This window comes from Papio anubis, chromosome 1 (assembly GCF_008728515.1).
Source record: "Papio anubis isolate 15944 chromosome 1, Panubis1.0, whole genome shotgun sequence".
NCBI lineage: Eukaryota > Metazoa > Chordata > Mammalia > Primates > Cercopithecidae > Papio > Papio anubis.
This window is the reverse complement of record NC_044976.1, coordinates 2869769-2887989: the sequence shown is the minus strand read 5'-3', so window position 1 is coordinate 2887989 and position 18221 is coordinate 2869769. Positions and strand designations below refer to the sequence as shown.

The 18221-nt window shown below is 55.6% G+C and overlaps 1 long non-coding RNA gene across 3 annotated transcripts in view; it reads right to left on the bottom strand.

The window, feature by feature from the left end:
• The window catches only part of LOC103888364, a 46658-nt gene that overhangs the window by 27516 nt on the left and 921 nt on the right, over positions 1-18221 (bottom strand). The gene's annotated exons all lie outside the window — the stretch shown is intronic.

Below are 18221 nucleotides of genomic sequence, written 5' to 3'. Positions count from 1 at the left end.
ACCTTGCCAACCTGGGCCTTCATCACCAGGCAAAGAGAGAGTGTGGAAGTCTCAGGGGACAGCCTGTGTGCCCACTCATGAAGGAGCATTTCCTGGAGCAGGGCAAAGCATCCCCTTCCACCGCCACTGTCCTTGAAAAAGGGAGAGGTCCAGACGCCGATGACTTTCAGCCCCATCTGGAAAAGGGAAAAGACTGTCCCTGCAACAGCAGCTGGCACTGTGGGCTGGGGTTAAATGGCAGCATTTGCTGGCCTCCACTGGTGGCCTTCCGGGCACACAAAGGTTTCCTCCAAACCAAGCAGGAGACCCACGTGAGCAGCGAAGCCACAAACAGCACTGGGGAGGGCGAGCCCTTTGTAGCTGGTGAATTGCCAATAGAGGTCCAGAGGTGGGGGTGTCCTGCTGGGAGAATGAGATGCCCTCAGATACCCTGTCCTCCAGCGCTGCTCAGAACAGCCCTCTGCCTGGCAAGTCCAGGGTGGTGATCCTGGAAATAAATCCCCTACGCTATCAACCCGGGAGGGCTCCCGGTCTTCTCTGTCTGGTCACGACCTGCCATCACTCCAGCATTCAGGGCCATCTGCAGCCAGCGTTTTGGATGAGAATTTGACCTGGAATTAGCTCAAGAGTTTCCTGGGAACTCTGCTGCGGTGAACACAGCGAAGCACCTCTGCAGGTCGTTTTTCGACCCCCATGAGCAGAAACACATGAGCTTATTCCAAAAATAAGGAGGTCACACATGCTGACGCCCCACCCCCAGGCAGACTCCTATGTAATCCAGGTGCTTTCCGTGGCTCCCTTGCAGGGTAGCTCTTCACAAAGAAAGCCTGCCTCAGAGACGCGCCTGAGCCTGGCTCCGTGGGATGTGAGGCTCCATCGTATTTGCAAAGGGGCCCTTTATTAGTCCGTTTTCACGCTGCGGATAAAGACATACCCGAAACTCGGCAATCTACTAAGAAAGAGGTTTAATGGACTTAACAGTTCCACGTGGCTGGGGAGGCCTCACAATCGTGGCGGAAGACAAAGAGGAGTAAGTCACATCTCACATGGATGGCAGCAGGCAAAAAGAGAGCTTATGCGGTGAAACTCCCTTTTATAAAACCATCAGATCTCATGAGACTTACTCACTATCATGAGAGCAGCACAGGAAAAACCTGCCCCCATGATTCAATTACTTCCCCCAGGGTCCCTCCCACAACACGTGGAAATTCAAGGTGAGATTTGGGTGGGGACACAGTCAAACCATATCAGGTCCCCTTTGGAATGCCAGTGTCCCCATTCACCTTTGCACCCTCCAACTTGGCCTAGCTAGCTCCAGAGAGTGGATGACCATAAGCGAGAGGAAAGGAGCGGAAGGAGAATTCAACCTGTTGAGTCCCTTCAATGAGAATATGCCTGTCCTGGTGCCACACATGCCTTGTCACAGAAGCAGGCACAGTAGGCTTCAATGTCTTGGCACCCAGCACACACTTTCCCTACCCTGGAAACCACCCATGCCCTTCTGGCAGTGGGGTGACCTCAGGATGGAGCCTACTCCACCCAGCTCCAGGGCAAGCCTGACCCATCAGCTCTGGCAGTCCCCTGGCACCAATGGCAGGGCCTGGGACCTCATCAGAGAGCAGAGACCACAGATACACTCCCAGGTGGCTGGAATCTGGGAGGATGCAGGCCCTGGGCTTCGGCCATGTCTTGCCCCAATCTGGAACTCGAGACTGAAGCCCACAAGGAGGTGACAAGAACCAGAGAGGGAGGCTAGACCCCAGGATTTGCAGTTATGAGGCTACACCCCGGGATTTGCAGTAACGAGATCTAAGTCCTTTCTTTGGCTTCAGCCGATTAGGGTTGCTTCTCCTCATCACCTGCAAGCCAGAGAGCTAGAATAGATACAGCCCCCCTGTCAGATAAGGGAACCAAGGCTCAGAGGGACCAGGCAATGCAATCAGGTTCATGCCACTATTTACCTGCAGATCTGAGCTTAAAACTGGAACTCAGATCTGTCTGCATCTACCTAGAATACAACATTCAGTTCATCAAAGGCAGAGACCATTATCTAATGGACCAGTAAGAAAGAATTTAAAATGCTGCCAATTAAACTTTAACACAATGCTTTCTGATTATCTATAATTTAATTTTAAAATTTGCTATGCTTTGGGAGGCCAATGTGGGAGGATCATTTGAGCCCAGGAGTTCAAGGCTGCAGTGAGCTGGGATTGCACTGCTGCATCCCAGCCTGGGCCACAGAGCAAGACCCTGTCTCTTAAAAAATAAAATAAATAAAATTACTTTAAAAATTCCTACAGACTTAGAAGGGCTTCTTTTTCTTTTTTTTTTTTTTTTTTTTTCTTTTTCTGTTTTTTCTTAATATTTACAAACAAAAGAGGAAAATGTAAGTAAATCTCTGTTTTTGTTTTTTTTTTTGAGACAGAGTCTCACTCTGTTGTCCAGGCTGGAGTGCAGTGGTGCACTCTCAGCTCACTGCAACCTCTGCCTCCCAGGTTCAAGCAATTCTCCTGCCTCAGCCTCCCGAGTAACTAGGATTACACACACGTGCCACCACGCCCAGCTAATTTTTGTATTTTTAGTAGAGATGGGGTTTCACCATGTTGACCAGGCTGGTCTCAAACTCCTGACCTCCAATGACCCACCCGCCTTGGCTTCCCTCCCAAAGTGCTGGGATTACAGGTGTGAGCCACCGCCCCCAGCCAATCTCTGTTATTTCTGAATGTCCTCACCATCAGAGCCCCTTCACCTGAGCACCCCCGACTCATGGCGCCGATGTCTGTGAGCCCCCATGCAGTGTCACCCTCTGGGTCGTCAAGAGCCACAAGACGGGGCGCTGCTGCTAAGAGGGGCCCACTGCTGTGTCTTCCAAGCTGATGACGCCCACTCCAAGTGTGAATGCCGGTCTCTTCTAGAACAAGTTGGGGGAGGGTTTTCCGCAACAAGAACCCCTACTCCTTCCTCAGTTGGTCCGTACGTGGTTTGTGGACTGGGGAGTCAAGGCTGCAGTTGTCCACATGGCACCAGGAATAACCGCCAAGTTCACGTGTGATTAGAGATTTCATATGCTAAGATTGTTTTTTTTAATTCACATGTGAGCAGACAACGGCAACTGCAGCCCGGATGCCGCACTTGCTGTCAGACGCATCCCAATTCAGAGACGCTGGGGTGGGAAAGGATGTGTGTCAGATTGCATGAAACAGATCAGAACGCGCACCCCGCTCTGGAGTTTGCAGAGCACTTACTCATTCATTAACTATCTCATTCGATTTTAAACACATCAATGGAAAGTATTTTTATCTGTACTTTACTGTAGGGATCGGAGATCCAGAAGCTATGCATTCCCTGGCCACGTAGCTACTGCGTGGCAGGGCCCAGATCCAAGCCCAAGCTTTCTGCCTCCAGAGTCGACATTCTGTTTAAAATCAGGGAAATACCAAGGTGGAGGAGAGAAAATTGGTGGCTTTAAAATGCTATTTTAAAAACTATCTGTTGTCAAGGTCTTGAGGGGACCCAAATAACATCACCCTTCTTCCCACCCAAGTTCTGGACCAAATAAGAAACGAGACAAATGTGTCTGCAGATGGAGAACCAAAGTCTTTGTTGGTATGAGTGAGGCCAGGCAGGCCGTGCAGCTCTGCAGGAGAGTCAGGTGGGCTCCTGCCCCGGAGCAGACCAACTGGAGGCTGAGCTGGCGGGACAGACACACTCACCACCCCCTGCCTCACCCCGATCCAGCCGAGAGGGGACAAGGAAGAGATGGGATGCCTTCAACACACAGCCTGGCATATTTTGTCTGAATCGACCTGGCAAGGGTGGACCACGGGCTGTCACCCACCAGGAAGTCCCCTGTGCCACCAAGGGGAGGAGGGAGGGCCAGGGGCCACAATGTCCCACATGGGTGTCCTTCACTGGGAGAGAACATCAGGAGTGCACACTAAACACCCCCACCCAACCCCACACGGTTCGTCTTGGTTCTGGGGCTATCGGAAGGTTTCATCTCGGGAGAGCTGCCCTCCTGTTTGATGGGAACCCCGCCCGTGGCCTTAGGATGACACGGAGATGACGCCCAGAGCCTGCTGTGAAGTCAGGGAGGCTGAGACAGAGGAGCTGAGCTGCTCTGTGCAGCGACTGTCACGTGGTCCAGTCTAGATTCACTCAAGAAAGCAGTCAGTTACTCTATGGATTTCAGGAAAGGGGGTTCCATATGAGAATGAAGGTTTTTACAACTGTGGGGGTGGCTGGGGGAGGCAGGTCTGGAGTGGGGATAGTCACTAACTCATCCACCTGAAGCCTGGGAGCAGGGAGGAAACCAGAGCGTCGGGGGAGTCCCAGGAACCGAGGCCACCTGTGTCCAGCCCCCCAACACTTCACTTGGCACCGGTGCTAGGGAGGCTCGGTGGAGCCACTGGGCCTGCTATAGCCACCGCATCAACAAAGCCATGGGGTGTGACCATCCTCACGGTGGCCACCAGTACCTCCCACACACCCCAGCTCCGCTCATCCTCCCCCAAACCTCACATGCATTCAGCATCTGCCACCCCAACTCCCATCCCAGCAAGATAGGTTCTGGGACACGTAGCCTCCAGTCGTGGCAGGGATGGCGAGTTGACCGAAGGCGCTCTAGCCCTCCGGCTGCGGTGAGACGCAGGTGTCCGAATGTTCAGGAGAGAGGGGCGCTCCAGCTGCAGGAACCGAGAGGGGGTGCTGGGTGGGCCCCGGGTGGAGGAGGGACCAACGACTGTGCAGAACGGTGCGAGTCAAGGTTCCTCTTAAATCTCTTCCCTCTCTGGGACATTCGGGAATCAAGGGACTCAAGGGCGGCCATCGTAGAGCCAGGTGGGGTGTTGGGAGCGCCGAGGGAGGATGCTGACATGGCTGCCCAGAGCAGGGCTGAGGGCCACAGCCAGTGCTGCCCTGGGGAAACAGTAAGCCCCCGTGGGGCCAAAGTAGGATGATGGCAGTCCCAGAGGACAGGCGCGGGGTGCATGTTACGTTTTCCTGGGGACGGCGAGGCCACAGTGACACAGCCATCCCTGACGTGGTCCAAGAACCCAAACACTGACTCCAGCAAATAGCGAGGTCAATACCCGCGCTCACCCACATTCCTGGATGTCACCACGAAGGGCCCAGCCAAGTCCACGGGGCTGCTCTCGAGCCCTCGGTGGCTGCAGGGGCCATAGGTCTTGGCTGGCTCTCGCGTCCGGCGGCATCCCCGCACAGACCCCTGGCTTTCCCGCCGGAGATGGTTTCACATCAGGATGCTGAGAGCCGCAGCCCTGCCCCAGCACTGCCGGCCCCTCCTTCAGCCTCAGTGTGGTCTCAGGTGCTGGGACCAACCTCGCTGTGTGTGTGTTTCCTGTTCATTTCCATCTCCTCAGTGAGACCCCGGCCTTCACAACGTATTCGGGCAGCTGCATTCACTGCTGAGACCCCCAGAGTCTACCTCAGTATCAGCACATAATAGATATTCAGTAAAAACCTGAAGAACACGCTGGGAGCAGCAGCTACGCCTGGAATCCCAGCACTGTGGGAGGCCGAGGCAGGTAGATCACTTGAGGCCAGGAGTTTGAGACCAGCCTGGCCACATGGTGAAACCCCATCTCAACCAAAAATATAAAAAATTAGCCGAGTGTGGTGGTGCATGCTTATAATCCCAGCTACTTGGGTGGCTGAGGCAGGAGAACCTGGGAGGCGGAGGTTACAGTGAGCTGAGATCGTGCCATTGCACTCCAGCCTGGGCAACACAGTGAGACTCCATCTCAAAAAAAAAAAAACAACTTGATGATCAGATAGATGATCAATACTTCAAGTGGTTTCCAGCCCAAACCTGTCCAGTCAAGGCCCCAAACGAGAACCTCCTGGTTTCATTAACACTAGGTTTGCCTAATGGCAACACTGGCCAAACCTAATGTTGATACAATTTTACTTTCGGGCCTTTCCCTAAATGGAAAAAAAAAAAAAAGTATTATCATTTGTCAGTGTCTTTCAAATGCTTGGAACAGAGAGGGCGACCTGCGGACCTGGGCTTGGCCTGCCTGAGCATCCCTGGGAGGAGGCATCCCCACCAGGTCTCCAGGAAGGGGAGGGGATTACAGCACCCCGAGTCCAGAGGACCCCCAGAAAGCACATCCAGCCACCCTCCATCCACACCGACCCAGTGGCCTCACCCAGACACCAACAGGCTGTGTCCTTTCAAGGTACCAGTGCAACTGGGCCTGGGGGCTTGAAGGTCAGAGGTCAGGGGTCAGTACAGTTGAGACCAGATAGGAGATTGTGTCAAACTCCAGAGAGATGGGGTGACCCCCTCACTGCCTCCTGTAGCCCCCAGGCTGCTTCCCGCAAAGCAGGGTCCACCTGGGCTCACCAAGCTCCCAGTGCGGTACGAGGGCAGAGGCTTGAGCAGAAGCCCACCAGGGTCTGGTCGCCAGACAAACCCAGTCCTGGTGAGGTCAGAGGCAGGTTCAAGGAGGAGGCCTGAGGCAGGAACAGAAATGTTGACCAGGGTGTCGGTGGGGGCGGCACCGAAACCCACGTCTGCCTCCAAGAGCAAGAAGCTCAGCCTCTCTCTGCCTAGGCCTCTCCTTCAGGCTCGTGCAGTTCCAGCCCACAGAGCTGTGGATAGCTGCGGCAGACACAACAGAAGCAGCCAGCCGGCGTGTGGCCTGCACGTCTCGGGGGCTCAGCAGGTGGCACGGCTGTGATTGTGAGGTGGCCTTGGTGTGGCCATGTGTGAGGATGACCTGCACCTAGGCTGGCTGAGGCTCTGCTCCTAGATGAGGTTGCGGACAGGCGGTCTGCTTGAGGGGAGCCCAAATGCCAGCCCGGGGTGGTGGGCCCCTCAGTCAGCCCAGGTCAGGCCAGGGTTGCACGCCCCTGGAAGCCACAGCTCCATTCCCGTGGGCTTGGCTGTACTCACTCGATGCCAGGCCCCAGCAGCACCAGGTAGCAGCTCCCTGGACACGGGAAGACCATGCCTGCATCTGTGTTAGCGCTGGCTGTGGGGGCCCAGGGACCTGTCTGACCCCATGGCCAGCAGCTGGCCCTGGGGAGAGCAGGGCCTTCAGGACGGCACTCCCAGACCTCACTTTGTTTAGGATCCGCTCGCTGCCAGACCTTCAGGGTGCAGTCTCTCCTCACAGGTCCTGTGGCGTCGCACCCGCTGAAAACCGTAGCCCCGTCAGGCTCAGGAGGGGCAGGAGGAGCCGGCACCCACGTGGGCTTCACCCTGCTCCTGATGACAGGCACCGGCGCTCTCCAGACGGCAGTGCTGTGCTTGCCGGATAGATCTGCTGGGTGGACCTGCCAGCCGGCACCGGTTTAATTCCCACTCCCCTTCCTTGCCCCGAAGACTTGGGATAAAGGCCCAAAGTGCATGCCCAGAGGGTGGCTGGAAACCCCCCAGTCCCAGCGATTGTGGGGACCACCCATGTTAAAGGAAGACTGGCCTCTTGGGAGAGCGCCAAGGCACACATCCTCAGAAACCCTGGGGACCCATCAGCAGACACGCCGCCACAGCAAGATGAACTCGGCCAGTGGCGCCCACTCTTCCCGCTGGTCTGGAGGCGGTGGGTTCATGCCCAGATGCCAAGGCCCAGAAGCAGAGTGACAGACAAGGCCAGAGACAAAGGAAGAGAAAGGAGACGCTGGGGGAAGGGAGAGGGAATGAAAAGTATTTGGAATGGCAAATAGGGGAGGGAGCTGAGGCCAAGAGAAGAATCCAGCCCTTTCCTCAAGGGAGACAGATGGGTGAGGCCAGGACCCAGCCCCGGGGGCAGGTTCCAGGCTCAGTTCAGGGCCTGAACTGTTGTGGGCCTCAGTTTCCCCATCTGCGAATGACGGATTCAGACCCGTACATCCAAGAGCTTCCTCCAACACAATTAACTGGTGACCAGACAACGTGCCTGGGAGGAGGAAGGAGGGAGCCAGATGAACCTCGGCCTGAACCCCAAGTCCTGCTGGGCCTCCTGGGTCTCAGTGGGTGGAGGCCACCATGGACTTGGAGATCTGAAGCTCAGCCCACCTGCTGGCAAGGCCCCTGTGGGTAGGGGCAGCCTAAAGAACTCAGCAGAGGGGCTGGGCTCCTGAGAACGGCTGGGGGAGCCAAGGCTGCATGAAGGAAAAGACTAGCAAAGCGGGGGGTGCAGGGGGCAGCCGCGGACACTCAACCCAGGCGGGAGCAAAGCCTCAGCACAGCACCCACCACCCTGAAATCCCCTCACCAGCTCAGAACCTGCCGGGAGAGCCGGGAGGAAGTGGCGGTCACTGGGATTCACGCTGTTTCCAGACCAGACAGCAGTGGACACGGAGCTCAGAGGCCCCAGCCTAGCCCACAACTCCCTCCCTGAGCCCCCGCGGGAAGCAGCTGCCGCCTCTCACGAACACATTCTTAATTCAGTGGTTTCACTCCCTGGTGCTTGCCAAGGTATTGGATACCTGAGAAGCCAAAGATTCACATTCTCTACAGAGGCAGCTGCTGCCCCCATCCCGGCCTGCTCAGAAGACTCTAAAGGCTGTTAGTGAGCAACAGAGCTGTGTGCTGAGCCCTGCCTGCCGCCCCGGTACCCTCCGAGAGCAATCCTGAGAGCGTCCCAGGAAAAGGCCGGCAAGGCCGCCATGCCTGCCGCACCGGCTTCATTCCCCTGTCTCATCCTGCCCCCTGGCGTCGGGACTGCAGACACCTGAGCTGGCTCCTAACTAGGGCAGCCACGGATGGCTCTCCAGGTGGCCGTCCCCTACTCAACAGGGGTCTGCACCAGTCCTCCTCCGGGAAGGATGCCCTGCAGAGACCCACATGGCCATGAAGACAGGGAGTCCAGGTCTAACTCGATCTCGGCTCCTCCTTGCTGTGTGATCCTGAGCAAGGTGTGTCCCCTCTGTGCGCCTCCGTCTCCCCAGGTGTCAACAGTGGGCAATGAAAGAACACATCTGTCTCACAGGGTTGCCGGGAGAATCTCGAGATGATCTGAGCAAGAGGATCTGTGCCAGGCCCAAGTCAGGGCCCCCTCAAAACATGCAGCCCTCAGAGGGGCTCAGCCACCAGCAGGTCTACGGCACCACCCACGGCAGAGCCACACAGCCAGGGGCTCCTCCTCTCCCAGAATGCCCGCCTCCCCCAGTGCCAGCCGCCGCTGTTGCAGGTGAACAGCCTATTCTCTGCACAAGTGGGAGCCTGCAGCCACATAGAAGTTAGGGTAGCTGGGGTGCTGCATTGCTTCTGAGTCTGCACATCCTGCTTCTCCTTCATCCTCGGGAGACTCTCGGGGACCCAGTGCCCAGCTTGAGAGAGAACTGGAAACTCCAGGCCTGGACCACAGGAGCTCAGTGGCAGCCCTGCCATTTCAGGGAGTCAGACGTCCCTGACGCTGGGCGTCCTCGCAGCAGAGTTTAAAAAGCCATTGCTAGGAAAAGCCCCACTGGGAACATCACGCTGAAAATCTCTGTTTGGATGCAGCGCTTTGCCCCAAGGGTGCCGACAACCACAGACATGGGTGCTATGCACCAAACCATCAACACTCCACTGACCTTAAAATGTGCTGACTTCTTTAAAACCCCAGGAAGAAATTAATAACAACATCTAGGGCAAAGATAACGAATTTTTCACTAAGTGGGAAGGCTGGCCTCTGGTTTGGAGAAGAGTCCGGGTCAAACTGGGTCCAGCCAAGTGAGGAACCTCAGTCCGGTTCCCATGGCCTTGGGGACGGACGAGGCCTTCACAGCCTGGGGACCCGTTTTCCTCACCCCAGTGACAGGGTGGAAGTCACCTTACAAATCACCACGGTGCACACCCCCCGGGCTGCAGCAGCCCATGCTCTGCAGACATGCAAATATTAAGACAACATTATCTGCACGCCTCTCTGCAGGAAGGTTGCATCCCCTTAGCAGTGGGATCAAAAAATTTTTAGTAAATTAAAAAATTATTCAAAAGAACATTTCTCTCTCACTGAGAAAAAGGCAGGGTGCCTCCTTTTTCCTGAGAGGAAAAATCCTCTGTAAAATCTCTCTCTCTGTAATCAGGCACATACAATAGGCATTAGTTCCAGGGAATTTCAACAGAAATCAGAAATAAAAAGAGATAAGAAAGTTCCAACCAGCCTCCGAAAAGGGGCATTCCAGACCCACCAGGGAGATACTCTATCCCTTTTCCCCTCAGTTCACGTGTGTGTGGGGGCAGGAATGTCTGCAGTAAGAATTTAATCCTGCCCCAAAGAGGCCTGACCTCCGTCCTCAGCCACTGGGAGGTGACCTCCACGATGTCCTGCCTGATAGGAGTCATTGTTTGCCCAGGGCCTTGGGTCACATGGGAGAGTCCAGTGATGTGACTCAGGGTGGAGGACAGCCACCATGATGGCCTCAGAGTGGGGCTGGCCATGCCAGAAAGACCAACGGTGTCATGGAGGGTGGGAGATGGGGCCATGTGGTGTCAATCAGCCCAAGGACAGAGACAGGCCATTTGGGTGGTCACTCCATCAGCCATGCCCATGTAATGGGGCCCCAGTGAGAACCTGGACACTGTGGCTTGAGGCTGGCCCTGGCTCACGCTACCACATCGACACAGGAGAGTCACACGTCCCAGTCCCACAGGGAAGGGACAGCAGGAGCTCTGCTCGGGGCACTTTTCCTGGACTCTGTCCCCTGCCTCCCCTCCTTCGGCCGATCTTAAATCTGTATCCTTTCCCGGTAAGGAATTGACATATGTAGATGTTGCTCCCACCCAGACAGACTGGCTCCCTTTCTGGCTTCTGCCACGACTGGAGGCTTCCTGAGGCCTCCCCAGCAGCTGAGCAGGTGCCACCGTGCTCCCCGTACAGCCTGCAGACCCGGGAGCCAATTACACCTCTTTTCTTCATAAATCACCCAGTCTCAGGTATTTCTTCACAGCAGTTCAAGAATGGACTAATACAGAAACCACAACTGTGAGTGTAACAGCTTTCAGGGAGTTCCGGGAGTCCCTCCAGTGAATCATCGAACCCGAGGGTGGCCCTAGGTGCCTGAACTTGTGATAGGTACCAGGGTGAGGCCTTGTGTGGACTGTGTCCTTGACCTTTGTAACTGGCCTGAACTCTTATCGAGTGTGTGTGTGTGTGTGTGTGTGTGTGAGACAGAGAGAGAGAGCAAGAGAGGAGAGAGAGAGAGAGGAGAGAGAGAGGAGAGAGAGAGAGAGGAAAGAGAGAGAGAGAAACAGAGAAATTCCCGATCTGATATAAATCTATTTTCCGGAATACTAAAGTTATACATCTTGGAACTGACAAATCCAAGGGAAAAATTATCCCCACCCCAGCCTCTAAATTCATGCAACTGAGTTAGCTTGAGAACGTCCAAGAATTCCAGACGGTTAAGTCCAAAATTCGAGATAAGGCACAGACATTGTTAGCTGCTCCTGGTCCGAAAGCCAACACCCCTACAAACCCAGAGACACACGTGGAGACCAGATAACCACCAGGACTGGCCTCCATTCTGTGCCCAGACTTTGAAAAGAAGGATGGAGCCAGGCGGGGGGGGGAACCTGCGCTAGAATAAGACGAGGTGAAACCATTGCACGAGGTGGCCTGGAGGGAGCCGGGAGCAAGCCAGCCCTGCAAAGCCCCCACCTGAGAAGCCAGGTTATGCCCGCCCCATCAGTTCACACCCGTCGGCAGCTGCGAGCGGGCGGTGGTGACCCTGGCTCTGCACTCAAGTTTGCGGACGCTGCCGTTCATGCAGCACTTAGCTGCCTCGAGACGCACTGACCTGAATCTGTTCTGGATTCTTAGCAAGCAGCATGACAAGGAAGTCACAGTCGCAGGGACCTCGGTAGGCAAGTGTCCTTCGAGGAAAGTGGGGAATCCTCCGTGCGGCGGAGCGAGCCTGGGTGAGCAGAGACCGGCCGTCGGCCATTCCACTCCCGGGGCCCACGAGCAGGGCAGACCCCTCCCGACCGATGTAGAGAAGTCTCGTCTCTGAAACATGTCACCAACACACAGTCTCTACTGTCCTGCATCCCTAAAAGCAGAGTGATGCCTATTCACGGCTCACTTTCAAGTGGCTGAGCCACTAGGCGGGAAGGCCCACAAGCCCCACCCCACCATCCAGCCGCACCCCTGCCTTCCCGCCCCAGCCCTGCCTTCCCACCGCACCCTTGCCTTGCGGCTCGCTCTTTCCTGCATCTTCCCACGGCCTGTGCTGCCCCTAGGGGGCCCTCATGGCCTTTACTGTCAGCTAGTGAGGACAAAGCACCCCGTGACATCTCGGTAGCTCAGATGAAACCTGTTTGATTTGAAAGCTGATGATTTTAGCTCCCGAAGGCCACATGTGGGAATCGACCTGGACTTGAGGGCCATGGTTCCCAGTCCTGCTGGGTCTGTGTCCTGCCAAAATGCAACACCCATGAGAACTGGGCAGGGCCCCACAGTGTCTCCTCCTGGGTGGCCTTGACGTGTGTCAGTGGCAGCCGAGGACGGATGCTTGGGTTTCAACAAAGGCAACCGATCACACAGCGCCGCCAAGAGAGGCTGCGGGGCAGGGGAACCTCAGAACCCTGTAGTCTCTACCCTGGGTGCACACCGTTCTTCAGGAAGTCCTCATCCTGCCCATGGCCTGAGCACGGCTACACGGCCACGGAGGGAAAAACAGCTGCCCGTCTATGACTAGTACGTTTTCGGGAAAACTCATTTATCTGTCGGCTGTCCCTGCTATGCCCCTGATGTTTGGCCAAGTGAGCCTACGGGGTGCTGGGCACAAGAGCATCTGCGAGTGGGAGGCAGACATGGATCTGCAGGGAGGGACCTGTCCACACGCCCGCTCCCAGCCTGAACCTCACTCTGCCATCGGCACGATCCCTGGCCAGTTTCCACCACCAGCAGCCCCTGCTTGAAGGCAAGGGAGCTCTCAAAATAGGGCTTTTCATCTTGGTGTTTCTCTTTCTGACTGCCCAAAGGTTCTCATAAAATGGCATTTCTTTTTTCATCTAGCTGGAAGTTCAGCCTTTTCCAAGCTCTGTAAATCCCAGGCCTTTTCTTCAAAGGACACTGCAGCATGATCCCAGTGGAGGGCTGGCAGCGAGACGCAATGTGGCCCACCACTCGGAGCTTTTATGCTGGATGACGTTGGAGTTCACGATTTGAATATTCCCCCCTGGTGCGCGGTTTCACTGATACCCAAATGGAGTGCGTTCTTCACATGGTCAGGGCAAGCAGAGACTACAGGGTTCCCGAGGTTCCCCTGCTCTGCATCCTCTCTCTGCAGCTGTGGGCGTGCACCGTGACTCCCCATGGAGGGTGCAGCTCCACCCCGGCGGGAGCAGCACCCACAGCTCCCACGGCCCTGCCTGTGCGCTGCCTGCAGTGCTCTGCAACGTGCGTGCAGAGAGCCCAACAAACGTCTGATGAATGAAACCAGTGGACTCCACCAGGAGACAAGTCCTGGCCTCCACTGGAGCATCTCCACGGGGCCTGTGTCGGTGAAAAGTGGAAGCGAGCGAGTTCTCCTAGGTAGACCTCCACATCCTGCCTCCTTACACAGTGATTGTGAGCTGCCATCAATAAGAACAGATGCACAATTTCTAGAACACACACAATTAGGTGCCCATAAAAAACAGAAACCAAAAATTAAAAGACAAGTGAATGAGAAAGAACAAAACAAAACCACAATATTGAGAAACTTTAAGGAAGGCTCAAATTTCCTGGTAAGGGGCAGAGAGGGGCCAGGGCTGGGCATGAGCCCGGGAAGAGACAGCCAGGCCGGGCTGACCCAGCTGGGTCAGGCCATGGGTCATGACCTCCAGGAGACCACAGAGCACCAGACTGGGGCAGGCGCCATGGACCCGCTGCTGCCTCCTGATCCCAGCAAGTTGTAGGATATGTGAAGCAGAAAATGATCTACTCTACTCAAACATGGTCACGTCACAGACTATTGATCAGTCTACAAAGTGGGCTATAAGAGTCCAGGGGCTGTTCAGCCCCCAGTGAGAGCCCCAAGGGGGCAGGCATTGGGCCCCTCCACCCGCACCTCCTTCACCATCTCTGCACGGCGCCGACAGTTCCTACGTATTTCACACCTGATTCTGACGCCACCAACTCCAGAAGAGACCCTCTGCCCCATGCTGGTGGCTCCCTGAGGTTTCTGGGCATCTTCCAACTGCCCCAGGGGGAGCCCTGTGAGTCTATCGGGCGCCCTACCAGGCTCGGAGTCTACATCCTTCTCTGCTGTGTCCTTCATTCAGGGCAGGACCTTGGCACATGCGCATGGGGCAGACACGGGAGGAGCTGCGATACTTTCCGACAGCAGACGGCTGTCCTACCGCAGGGTTATTTTTGCCCAGCTAAGTCGGGTGGACCAAGAGGATAGGAGAGGGTGGGCTATTAAGAAAACATTAGTTTAGGTCAACTCAAAGAGAATGTTTTTTTCTTTTTTATGACGAAGTCTCACTCTGTCACCCAGGCTGGAGTGCAGTGGCGCGATGACATTTTAAAAGCATGCTGCAAGTTTTTTCCCCTGCCTTCTCCCTCTCTCTCTCTCTCTCTACCTATTACGTCTTTCTTTTAATTATAAAGGGCCAGTATGCAAGAGACAACCCCTCCTCATACAGGCCACCATCTGTTGGCAGGAACACGATGTGCTCTGGCCAGGGTGGCCTCAGTTAACCAGTCTCCCGACTGCCAGTCAGTTGGAAAATCTCTTCAGCTTTCTCACATACTGAGCCGGGGCACAGCAGTGTTTAAGTTGGAATCTGTGGTATGGGCAAGAATGCAAAGTTCCTCCAATCCACAATCCTCAAGTTCTCTGTGTGTGTCTCACCCCCAGCCAGTCAGCCAGCCCGCCAATGTCCCCTGGGTATCACCAGCCTCCGTTAACAAAATACGGACCCTGCCTACCGGGGACTTACAGTTCACGTGGGGGGCCAGCCACGTACAAACCAGCACAGACTTCACACACCTGCCACCATGAGGAGTCTCCCTGTGCTCTGACCTGGCTGGGCAGGGGCACAGCTAATCAGGAATAAGAACGGAAGCAGACACTGGGAACCCGGAAGCCGTGGCGCAGAGGTGGCTTCGGCCGAGCCTGGTTTTCTGCTCCCTCCAGGGTCTCCTGCAATTCCACATGGCAGCTTGAGGCAGAGCGGGGGAGAGAATTCAAGATTGGCTGCTCTGCCCACGCCAACACCTCCCACTTCGTCAGGAGGGGTAGCCTGTCCAGACAGGGCTCCACTGCACATTCAGCCCTGACTAGGAGGCCTTGTTTCCCCGGGGTGGGCCTGAAAGGGGCCTGAATCCTAGAGGATGAGGGATGGAGAGGGGGCCCCAGCCACTTCCTCCCAGGATCCTCGCCTGACACCCCCAGCCCTGTGCTGTTGCCCATGTGGGCTCTCCCCCGTGGCTCTCATCACATTGCAAATGTACAATTCTGTGTGATGATTCCACGCCTGGGCTCGTGCCTGGCCCAGTCTCCAGCACACGGTGGAACCTGATACGTTGAGTGAATTAGTGGATGTGCTATGCTCTCTCTGGGATAGAGGGGGAGAAACGGGCCTGGCCCACCACGGGGTCCTGGTGGAAGAGTGCAGAACGCTACAAAAGCAGTAACTGGATGACTGAATGTGGGGGGCAAGGGGGCATCCGGGAAGGGCCCCCTGAGGACAGGAGATTTAAGCCAAGTTGAGATTTGAAGAATGGATTAGCCAGGCAAAACGTGGGCTGGGGGGCTGGGGAAAGAAGGTTTTCAGGCAGAGGGAAGTGGGGAAGAGGCTTTGCAGCGGTCAGGGGCTCAGGGAGGCAATGTGGACAGCAGAGGGGCAGGGGAGCAGGTGCTGGGACTCTGTGCGTCTGTGCGTCTGTGCGTCTGGACTCCCTGGAGCAGGGAGCGGCAACAGTGGGCAAGCTCAGGAGCCCTTCTGCACACTCATTCAACAAACAGCTGCTGGGCACCCACAGTGTGCCAGGCACCGTGCCAGGACTTACAGGCCACTCTAAGACTATGGCTCTGGATCCCAGAAGCAGGGAACACCCCAACAGCTGTGGGCCACCCACCCAGAGGAAAAGGTGAGACCAGCCGTGGGGCTTCAAAGTCTAGAATTAACAGCAACCGGCATCTGATAGGATGTGGGCAGGGCGAGAGAGACGTTCACGAATGGCCTGGGTGTCAGGCCTCAGCAGCTGGGAGGCCAGAAACCATCCTCATCCCAGACCCGGGGAGGGGACAGACCACAGTGGTGAAGTGAAGGAGAGTGCCCTTTGGGATGTTCAAGTCCACATGGCTCGGAGCCCAGAGCCCCCTTCGGGCGGGTGAGGCCAGGCAGTGAGGCGTTTACATCAACTGGCACCAACCACAAACAAGACAGGCAAACACCAGCCAAGCCCCAGTGGATGAGAACTCTGAGCTCCCAAGGACTGGGAAATAAAACCACTGAACCAAGCTTATTATGAAACCAATCTCTGCGAAAATGGGACAGGCTAGGTGTTTAACAAAGTATCACTGGCTCTCATTTTTTTCTGAACAGCTGGCAGCGATTATATTAAGTTTCCGTTTCGAATGGATTTCCTGCCAGTTACACATTTGTCTCCTCCCCTGCTGTACAACATGGGAAAAAACACTGGAGAATCGCGGGGCTGGGCTGGGAAGAGAGAGGGTACAACAGCCAGGTAGGAGCGTGTGTGAGTGTGCACACACCAGGGCTGCAAGCATCTTCACTCATTGCCGAAAGCAAAACCCCACGTGCAGTCTAATTTCAGGGCTCCACCTAATTACCAAACATCACGCTTCTAAAGAGAGTGGAGGCTGCATAGAGCTCAAGCTGGCAGGATCCTTAAATACTCTCTCTTCTCAGGCACTAAAAGGAGGCATCAGCTGCATGTCTGGGCTTTGAGGGAGTCATACCATAAGAGCAGGCACACTGATGCTTTTGGAAGAGATTATTAATCACACCCTGCCTTGGAACAGTGCACAGAAGGACCCCAAGCAGGCCAGGATTCATAATGCAACGCAGTTCACTTTTCAACTTTTGTAGTTTAAGTGGAAAACCTAATGCTTCTAACAAAACTGCCTGATTTAAATGTTCTCACTTGCAGAAAACTAATAATGATTTTAAAAGGAAATATGACTCTCATTTATTTGCAAAGCACAGTACCAGCTGCTGGATGCGCCCTGTGCCCGAGCACCTGGGAGCCCGCCCTGGACTGGGCAGCCACATGCAGGCGGAGAGGGGAGGGGCCAGGTGTCCTCGGCCACTGACGTGGTTTCCACCTCGTGCCCTTTTCTGAAGACACACATCCTAGAGCCCAGAGAACTCAAGGGCTGGAGGGTTTCTTTTTTTTTTTTTTTTTTTTTTGAGACAGAGTCTCGTTCTGTCGCCCAGGCTGGAGTGCAATGGCCGGATCTCAGCTCACTGCAAGCTCTGCCTCCCGGGTTTACACCATTCGGGCTGGAGGGTTTCACGCAAGGCTGGATTTCATTTCTATGTTAAAATTCTTAAGAACAGAAAAGTGGGCCGGGCGCGGTGGCTCACGCCTGTAATCCCAGCACTTTGGGAGGCCAAGGTGGGCGGAATATTTGAGGTCAGGAGTTCAAGACCAGCCTGACCAACGTGGTGAAACCCCATCTCTACTAAAAATACAAAAATTAGCCAGGCGTGGTGGCGCGTGCCTGAAATCCCAGCCACTCATGAGGCTGAGGCAGGAGAATCGCTTGAACCCAGGAGGCGGAGGTTGCAGTGAGCTGAGATCACGCCACTGCACTCCAGCCTGGGAGACAAAGCGAGACGCCGTCTCAAATAAAAAATAAAAATAAAAAACAGAACAGTGGTCCTCAGCTTTATAAACACCTCCCTTAGCTGATGTGAAGGCCAGGATGTCAAGCAGCGGCCGAGGAGGACCCATCACAGCAGCTCAAGCCTGCTAAGGCAGTGTCTGCTGGAGGCGTGGCCGCTGTGTCCCCCCAGACCTGATAGGGCGTGGTCACTGGAGGAGGCGTGGCCGCTGCGGGTCCACCCAGACCTGATAGAGCGTGGCCATTGGAGGAGGCGTGGCCGCTGTGTGTCCACCCAGACCTGATAGGGCGTGGCCATTGGAAGAGGCGTGGCCGCTGCGGGTCCACCCAAGCGCGCTAGGGGCGTGGCCACCAGAGGAGGCGTAGCCGCTGCGAATCCACTTTTGCCCCGGAGAGTAACCGGACAGCGGAGGGGTCAGTTCCCGCCTTGCACGTGACAGGGGGTGAGAACCTGACCCCCAGCCTGACGCCGGACCCTGGCC